Raw genomic sequence first — 9,129 nt, forward strand, 5'->3', positions numbered from 1 at the left:
TGGGATTTGGTTTTTGAGTAGATTTTGTGATTTTGCTTGTTTAGATGATCTCTAGTAGCAGGTAATTATTGGATTTTACCCCTAATCTTATTGGACAAGGTAAGGTTTCATCAAACCCTTGTGTTTAGTTGTTTTGTGAACCCTAGGCTTGATGTTTGTATGTTATATGATGTTAGTTTGAGCTTTGGTGCTTGTTGGAGTTGGCTTGGATTTTTGGAAGCTTGTTTGGACTCAAAGTGGTATTTTGTGTATATTGGGAATAGGCCAAGGTATGGTTTCGGTTTTCTTTATGTAATATGTAATATTTCTGGAAACTTAGACTAGTGGACCATAAGATAGGATTGGATGATGTTGGTGTATGCCTAATTATTTATGAAATTATGTTGTATGATGAAGAGGATTGTAGGGATTGTTGGAATGTATAATATACGTTTATGGTGCTTGTTGAAGGATATTGATGATTATGATGTGGGATGATATATTATGATGATGATTGTGGATTCTGAATCTTGTGGTTGGTGATGATATTGAATGGTGTTGATTTTGAGTTAATGTTGCATGAGGAATCATTATTGATGTTGAGCTATGATTGATGGTGGATGACTATTAGTAGGATGAATGGATTTGAATGTGATGAGATACATATTGTTAGATGATGATTATTGATGAGTTGAGTTGGTGTGTGTTGAGATTTGAAGATGGATGTTGATGATGACTTTGATTGTTGGTTATAGGTGTTGATGAATTTTATGATGGATTTGGTTAATGTTAGATATTGTTTGGTAATGATTACTAGAATTGATGAGGTTTTGTTTTGGTTGTTGAGGTTGTTATTGGTTGATGATGATTATGAGTATGGATTTATGATTGAGTTGGAAATTATGGATTGGTAGTGATATATGGTGTAATGGTTGAGTAATTTAGGTGTGAAATTGAGGAGAATGATATGAAATAATATGTTGGGTGTGGTAATGTTTTATGATGATTGAGTAGGTTTGATTTGGTTTTGAGTTGAGAGATGGTTAAAATTGAGTTTTAGTGTTTTTGGTAAAAATAGATTTTTGGTGAACTTTGACGGATCATAACTTGAGCCTCAGTTTTCAAAACTTGTTAAAATTTTCTTTAAATTAAAGTTCATTGAAAAATCTTTGAATGGATATAAAGTTTGTAGGAAATGGATTTTTGTAGAGGAAGTTATGATCATTCAAAGTTTGGTGTCAAAATTTGAAATCTGTGCCTGTTGCAGAATTTGTGATTTCTGGTTTGTGTGCGCACGCACACCCTGTAAGTTTTTGAACTTGTGCGCATGCACACGTTGGAAGGTGCACTCTGTCAAGGGCGTTCGCACGCCTTGTGTGGATGAACAAAGTTGAAATTTTACAACCTGTGCGTACGCACACCTCTATGCGTATGCGCACATTTGAAAACTTTTTTGTGGGTACGCACATGCCTTGTTTTTCAACTAAAATCTTGTTTTTAACTGTTTCACCTTCCCAAAAAACCTGTAAGCTTCGGCGACACCTATTTAAGACTCTTTGGCTTATTTTTCGTGTATCAAAACATGGAAAAGGTCCTAGGGGATTTACTTTGGGTTTTAACTTTGAAAAGCTAGAGAACAGAGGTTTAGGTTTCTGGTGTATTGAGGATGAGTTTGGTTGAGAAAGAAGGAAGAGTAGTGAACTTGGTGATTACTGACATCGAATTGAGAAACTGAGGAACCGATGAGTTCGGAATGAAAAATTATGAATTGATGATGGTTGTGATATGTTGAGAATTTGGAAAGAAATGATGAGGAAATTATTGGATTATATAAGAGTGTGCGGAGCCTATATCTCTGGCGTAGCAGATTTCTCTGCTGCATGAGAAGTTGTTGTTGAGAGTGTGCGGAGCCTATATCTCTAGCATAGCAGATTGCTCTGCTGCATGAACGGTTGTTGTTGTTTCCTTCTCTGCTGCATGAAGTGTGCGGGGCCTATATTCCTGACACAGTAGACTCCCTACTGCATGAGTGTGTAGGGCACTATATCTCTGGCATAGCAGATTCGCTGCTGCATGAGTGTGCAGGACACTATATCTCTGGCGTGGCAGGAAAGGCTACATCCGGAAGGATGTGTCGGGTTGGCATTTACGGACCGACAAGTGATATCACGAGCTAATAGGACAGGCATTCATCATATGCATCTACTATATGCTTGTTTGCTTTGATTACTTGAGTTTGCCTAAATGTATAACATGCCTACTTGCTTCTTGAATTACTTGTTGTATTTGAATATTAATTATGTATTACTTGCTTGCATTATTTGTGATTGTCTGATGTTGGGGAGGTTAGGTCGGCAGTGCCGATGGGATCGCATGGAGGTTAGGGTGGCGAAGGCTGTGGAATACAGCGGTGTGACTAGTTTTAGTTAGAATTCCCCTAAGTTTAGATAACCCGGTTTATGGTTTAAGTTCTTTATTTATTTATTTTATTCTAAGCTTGAATATCCGTATTTGATGTGAAGTTCTAGGATTGCCTTCGGCGTCTCGGAGCCTTATATCTTACATATTGGGCACTGTTACCATACTGAGAACCTCTGGTCCTCATTTCATACTTTGTTGTTATTTTTCAGATGCAGGTCGTAATTCACCTCGGTGAAATTGCTGACATGATGGCAGAGCGGAGTATGGTTTCTTCCTAGTTTCATTTTTGTTTTATTTTATTGTAGTACTTTCTCTCACCCTTTTGTTTTATACTTTATGGCCTTAGAGGCTTACTTGAGAGATAAGTTGTATAAGCTATTTTAACTCTAAAACTCTGTATTTTTTTGTTTATAGCTAGTCGGCCTAAACTCCGCAGGCAGTGGCTAGCCTCCTTTTGTATAGTATATATATATTTATTTACTTTATTGATCTATTAATTACTACCTTGTATCTTGGAGCTTTATTGCAAGGTTTTATATATTATGTTTTGTATCCTTTCGCGCCAAATGCGTTTAGTTACCGTGTGCGAACGCTTCACGTATGAAATTCCGCATTATACGACTTTGAGCTTTATTCCTTCATCGGGCTTCTAGAATATATATTATTTCCTTCTATATAAATATGTATAAGCCTTAGAATTGTCGTAACCTTTGATTAACCTTTGCTTTACGGCTAGAGGTAAGGCTTAGGGTAATTAGGGTGTTACATTTAGTGGTATCGGAGCGGTTCGTCCTCGTGAGCCTGAGGGATGGACCGATTGTGCTTCGTTGCACACTCTGGGTCATTTTTCTTTCGTGTTATTTAGGATATTCGTTTGATATGCATAGCATGCTTGTTTGTGAGTTCCCTTGGGGACAATGGAAGCACTGAGCTTAAGATATTGAGACTGATCACCTTGATATTGATTGTTTGGTATAGAAACAAAACCTGAATGGCAACTCGCAGACGAGGTCAATCACGTTAACAGAGAGGTAGTGGGGATGATTAACCTAGCCTATGCGTTACGAGTTTAACATGTTCCAGAGAAATCTATTCGTGGAGTTTGCAGCATATCGGTTGATGAGTACGGCTCAGCAGTGGTGGCAACGGAAGTAACAACGGATGCTTTTGTGGTTTTTAACTATGATTTTCAGTTTCTGACTGGTATGGTCTTGAATCTTGTTGAAAAAGTTTTAAAGCTTAAAATGATTTTGAAATTTGGTTTGGAACTTTGGTTTAAATGATTTGGTTTTGAGAGTTGGTCGGAACTCTTGGTTTAAATGATATGGTTTAAAAAGAAAAGAAAGTTCTATGATTTTGTTCATTTGTGAATTTGGTTTCCAATTTATCTTATCGAAAGGAATTCAAATTGAAAAGTTTTTATTTAAGAAAATCGTGATTTAAAGTAATTGACTTCCAAGTAAATGATTTTTGACTCTTTTGAGAAAGTTTTAATAATGAACTGGTTGAGAATAAACTTGTTTTGAAGGTTTTGGAAAAATATTACAAAATTGGTATTTATTTTAAGAAAAATTTCGGATGCTTAATGACGATAATCAGAGTGATGCAGCGGAAGGTGAGAGAGAACATCGAAATGGTAGAACGTTTTGAGGAGGATATATCGAGTGATTCAAATTTTCGAGGGCGAAAATTTTATTAGGAGGGGAGAATGTAAGAACCGGCCTAATTGCTTTAGTGAAAATAATAATTCTTAAGTGCGCGGAGTAGATTCAAAATTATTTTCAAGTTTTAATTTGAAAATTTAAAGGTGAAATTTGATTTCAAAGAATTTTTCTGAGTTGGAAAAGGTATCTGTTCCGAAGGTTACCTGAAACTGTAGGTCGATCTCGGACGAGATCTTCTATATTGGTCGGAGATGACGTGTCCGGCTGATGGGTGGCGGCCGGAGCTGTCATGTCCGACTTGTTGGACTGGCTGCACTGCTGATCTTTGGTCACCGGAGGGTGGGGGGTACCTGCAAGAGACTCCGATGCTTAAGTTAGCATGGGTATTAAACATGTTTTTAGTAGAATCAGAGTATGAGTTATACCTAGGTGCTCCAGTGTATTTATAATGGTGTAGAGTGACCTTTTTAGATAAGATAAGTTAGTTATCTTATCTTATCTTATTTTTGAGTGAGGTCATCTTATCTTCAAGGGAACCGCCTTTATCTTTGTAGGCTTGGGCTGCCTTTGGATTTGGGTCGTGTTCCTCTGTTTGGGCCCTTTACTGGGCTTTCCTGTCGAATTGACCGAGCTCTTTAAAAAGAGGTCAGATAATCTGACCTGAGGAGGTCGGTCGCTTTGTCGCTATCATCCTGGGTCGGACAGCTCGACCCAGGGTATGAACAATGCCCCTGCTCGAGCTCGGTCTTTCTTTGGGAGGTCGAGTCTTAAATTTATGACTTCGATCCTTTTCTAGCGAGGCCGAGCTCGGGCATCTGTCGACTTCTTCTTTGTAGAGTCTTCTTTTTGAATGTGGAACGTTTTCTTTATTTAAAGCGCGCGCTTTGTATTAGCGCTCTGTTCTTGGGAAGGCGCAAGGGTTTAATACCCTCATTAATTAGCTTTTAATGCCCCATTCCCCTTGGCTTTTTATTTTGAACTTTACATACAAAAACGGTTTCTCTTTTCCGTTTAATCTTCCCTTTTCCTTCTCCCTTTCTGTTTCCTGAAGTTTGCGGTTTTCACATTTCTTCCCTGCGACGTCCTTTGGTGATTTCTTGGTATTTTTCTTTGCTCGAGAGGCGATTATGTTCTACGTCTTCGATCTTCTACGAAAACTTCTTCCTTTGTTCAGGTTGGTTCTTCTTTTCATTGTTCTTATCCTTTTTTCTGATAATGCCTTGATTCTGACTGAACGTATGTTTGGAAAAGCTTGATCCTTTTTGTAGCCTTGTGCTTGCTTGTTATTGTGGCGTATTTTTTCTGGTTTTCCCTTTTTCGTTTTTGCGCATACCCCTGGTGTTTCTGTTGATGCTTCCTAGGGTTTCGCATGTTCTACTGTCGCTTCTGGCTGTTTTTTGAAAAGACTGTATCTTGCTTAAATAACAGTAGTTTTCAAAATGATAGCTTGAATTTTGCCCTGTTGATTAGCCTTCCTCATCGCTTGTTAAGATTTTCTTTGTTTGTTTGGGGTGCGTCTTTGATGACTACTTCTTCTGAACATTTTGTTGCTATCTGCCTTCGTTTTTTTTATTTTGAACTGGGACGGTGAGTCTGGGAGGTAGCTCGTTTGGATGGCCGTGTTTGATTTTTGGCTCGTGGCCTTCGAGGTGTCGTTTTGGTTGTAGAACAGAGAGGGTTTTGTTGTTTTCTTGTGTCGAGACGTATGCCTATTTTCCTGAATCCTTGTCCTGTTAACTGCCTCCAAAGGATGCCCCTGGATCTTTTTGGTACGGGTCCTGGGGTTTCCTATTGTTGCTTGTTCTATACTGGATTATGTTGGCCGAGTTATTCTGATTTCGGCCAGGATGTTTTTTAGTAATCCAATCTTCTTTTCTTGTTTGTAGGACTAGTTTGGCCATGTCTTCTCACAATAATATTGTAGAGATGTCTTCTAAAGTTCCCGAGGGGATGTCCGATTGGCTGGACTCCCTCGTCTTAATGTGTGTCTCTGTGGTGGATGCTGGGTTTTGTGTAGAGCTGAGGAAACATCATATAGTTTGTGGTGGCGGTGCCCGGGAGAGGGATTATGAGCTTGTAGCACCCAACTCTGACGAGAGGGTTTGTTTTCCTACTTCGGTCGAGGGGGAGCGTCCCTTCTTCTATGCCTATGAATATTTCTTCAGCCAGTTGGACATTACTTTTCCTTTTACTGCTTTCGAGACCGACTTGTTGTGGTCATGTAACATTGCCCCATCCCAGCTTCATCCGAATTCCTGGGGTTTTATCAAGATCTTTCAGCTGCTTTGCCAAGAGTTAGGCGTAACACCTTCTCAGACTCTTTTCCTCTATCTTTTTGTTTCTGCCAAGCCTGGAGCTTCTTCCAAAAAGAAGCCTTTCTGGGTTTCTTTTAGGTCTGCCCAGGGGCATAAAGTTTTCGCCATGTACGATGAGTCTTTTAAGGATTTTAAGAATTATTTCTTTAGAGTCCGCGCTGTTGAGGGGGTCCGCACCTTTTTTCTTGATGAGAATGACGAGCCTGCTTTCCCTCTAGAATGGCAAAAGGATGTGAGAGTGTCTCGTTATACATGGGAGGTGCTTGATGAGGTTGAGCGGGCTTTTGTAATTGTTCTTGAAGATTTATGGGGGGAACCACCCCATCTTGATACAAAAAAGTTTTTGAGTGACCCGTCCCTAGTTCGAACTGCTTTGGGTACTGTCTGACTTGTTTCTATACTTGTTTCTTAGTTTTGCTTCCTCTTTTTGTGATTGTAACCCCTTACTGTGGTTGATTCTGTATTTTCAGAGATGTCTAAGAACAATGATTCTATGAAGACCTTCAAAAAGGCAAGGAAGGCTGCTGCTGCTCAAAATATCTCGGCCAAGGTGATAGGAGAGGGATCTTCTCAAGCTCCGGTGAAGCCGCCCGTGCCGAGTTCTCCTGGGCCGAGGAAGGTGATCCCCACTCCTCGGGTTCGTCTGGCCGACCCTCCACAGACTTCTGCCGCTACTTCTGGTGCTCCTCCCAACAAGAAACAAAAAACAATTGAGCCTTTCAACCTTGATGCTCCTGATTTCGATGCGGTGGAGTTTGTTGATCAACAAATCGGTCCTTATGGTGCCCTCCCTATGGCATATATGGGAGCTGCCCTGTATCGGACTGCCCAACATCTTCCCCTTCACGCTACCAAAGCCTTCATGGAGGAGGCTAAACAGGAGTTCGATCGGATGAAGGGCCTGAAGGAGGAGCTTGAAGTAAAAGTAGCCAAACTGGAGAAGGAGCTGAAAAATGAGAAGGCTAGCTCTCTTGCCCTGGCGGCTTCTGTGAGGTTGGCCGAGGACACTGTATTGAGGCATAAAGACAGTTATGTCACATCCTATCGGGAGGTGATGCGTCTGAAGGAGGAGTTGGAGTCTGTCCGGGTTGATTACTCCGAGCTCCAAGGTCACCTTGTCGGCAGCGTAAATGCTGCTTATGAGAATCTGAAGGAGCAGGTTCAAGTTCTTGCTCCTGAGGTTGACCTTACTCTCTTCAGCTTAGACAATATTGTGAGGGATGGTAAGATTGTCCCCGACGACCCGGATGATGATGATGTCGGACCTCCCTCTGCGCCTGATGCCAAAGTGTTGACTTTCACAGTTCCTCCGTCTGGGGTCGTTCATCCAAAATTAGATCCTGATTGCCAAATTATGAATAGGGACGATGGTACAGTGGATGCAGTGCCTCTCCAGGCTCGCCCTCCTTCTCCCCGTACTGAAGCTACCGAGAAGCCTTCTGATGTTTGACTAAATTTCGTATCTGTTTGTGTATATTGCCCAGCTTGTGGGCTTTTAAACTCTTTATTAATGTTTTGCTAGCTGTTGACACTTCTTAGTTGCTTGTTTAGCAACTTTGATTTGAAAAAAAAAAGTAGCTTCCAAGATTTTGGGGCAGATTTTGGTGGCCTCTGAAGCTTGTTATAGCTTCGCATTTTTATATCATGCTTATTTGCGCTGGACTTGGCATCTTTCTGGGTTTTGAGAATGTTGGAGCCTTGCTGTTCGACCTCCTTTGCACTTGTAGCTTTGATCCCTTTGAGGCTAAAAATCCTGTTTTGTGTGGACCTTTTGTGAGGTCTCTGCCAAATGTAGTTTTTGCACTTTTATGTGGGTCGACTTCGTCATGTCGGGTCCTTCCCGACATCGTTATGTCGTATCCAGTTATTTTGTAATCCTCTTTCTTGGACTTTTGTTCAAGTCTCTTTCAGGGATTACTTCTATAACTTTATGTTTTGGGCCGTCTTCTTCGTGTCGGACCTTTTTGAGTTATTTTGTAATCCTCTTTCTTGGACTTTTGTTCAAGTCTCTTTCAGGGATTACTTTTATAACTTTATGTTTTGGGCCGACTTCTTCGTGTCGGGCCCTTTTGAGTTATTTTGTAATCCTCTTTCTTGGACCTTGTTCAGGTCTCTTTCAGGGATTACTTCTATAACTTTATGTTTTGGGCCGACTTCTTCGTGTCGTGCCCTTCTAAGTTATTTTTGTAATCCTCTTTCTTGGACCTTGTTCAGGTCTCTTTCATGGATTACTTTTATAACTTTCGTGTTTTTGGGCCGACTTCGTCATGTCGTGCCCTTCTAAGTTATTTTTGTAATCCTCTTTCTTGGAGCTTGTTCAGGTCTCTTTCAGGGATTACTTTTATAACTTTCGTGTTTTTGGGCCGACTTCGTCATGTCATGCCCTTCTAAGTTATTTTTGTAATCCTCTTTCTTGGACCTTGTTCAGGTCTCTTTCAGGGATTACTTCTATAACTTTTATATTTTGGGCCGACTTCGTCATGTCGTGCCCTTCTAAGTTAAAGTAATCCTCTTTATAGGGCTGGCCAGACCTCTTTCCAGGGTTTACTTATAACTTGGTTTGACTTGGTCCGACTTCTTAACGTCGGCCAGTCTTATAAGTTATTATTTAGCAATCCATTAGGACCTCGTCAGGTCCTTCTCCGGATCACTTTCGATAACTTCTTGCATTATTCTGTTTCATCTTTGCCGATTTGTGGAAGGTGGATTAAGTCTTCGTTTAGTCGACCTTTAGATGAATTTGGTTTTCA

This window comes from Arachis ipaensis, chromosome B01 (assembly GCF_000816755.2).
Source record: "Arachis ipaensis cultivar K30076 chromosome B01, Araip1.1, whole genome shotgun sequence".
In the NCBI taxonomy this organism is placed as follows: domain Eukaryota; kingdom Viridiplantae; phylum Streptophyta; class Magnoliopsida; order Fabales; family Fabaceae; genus Arachis; species Arachis ipaensis.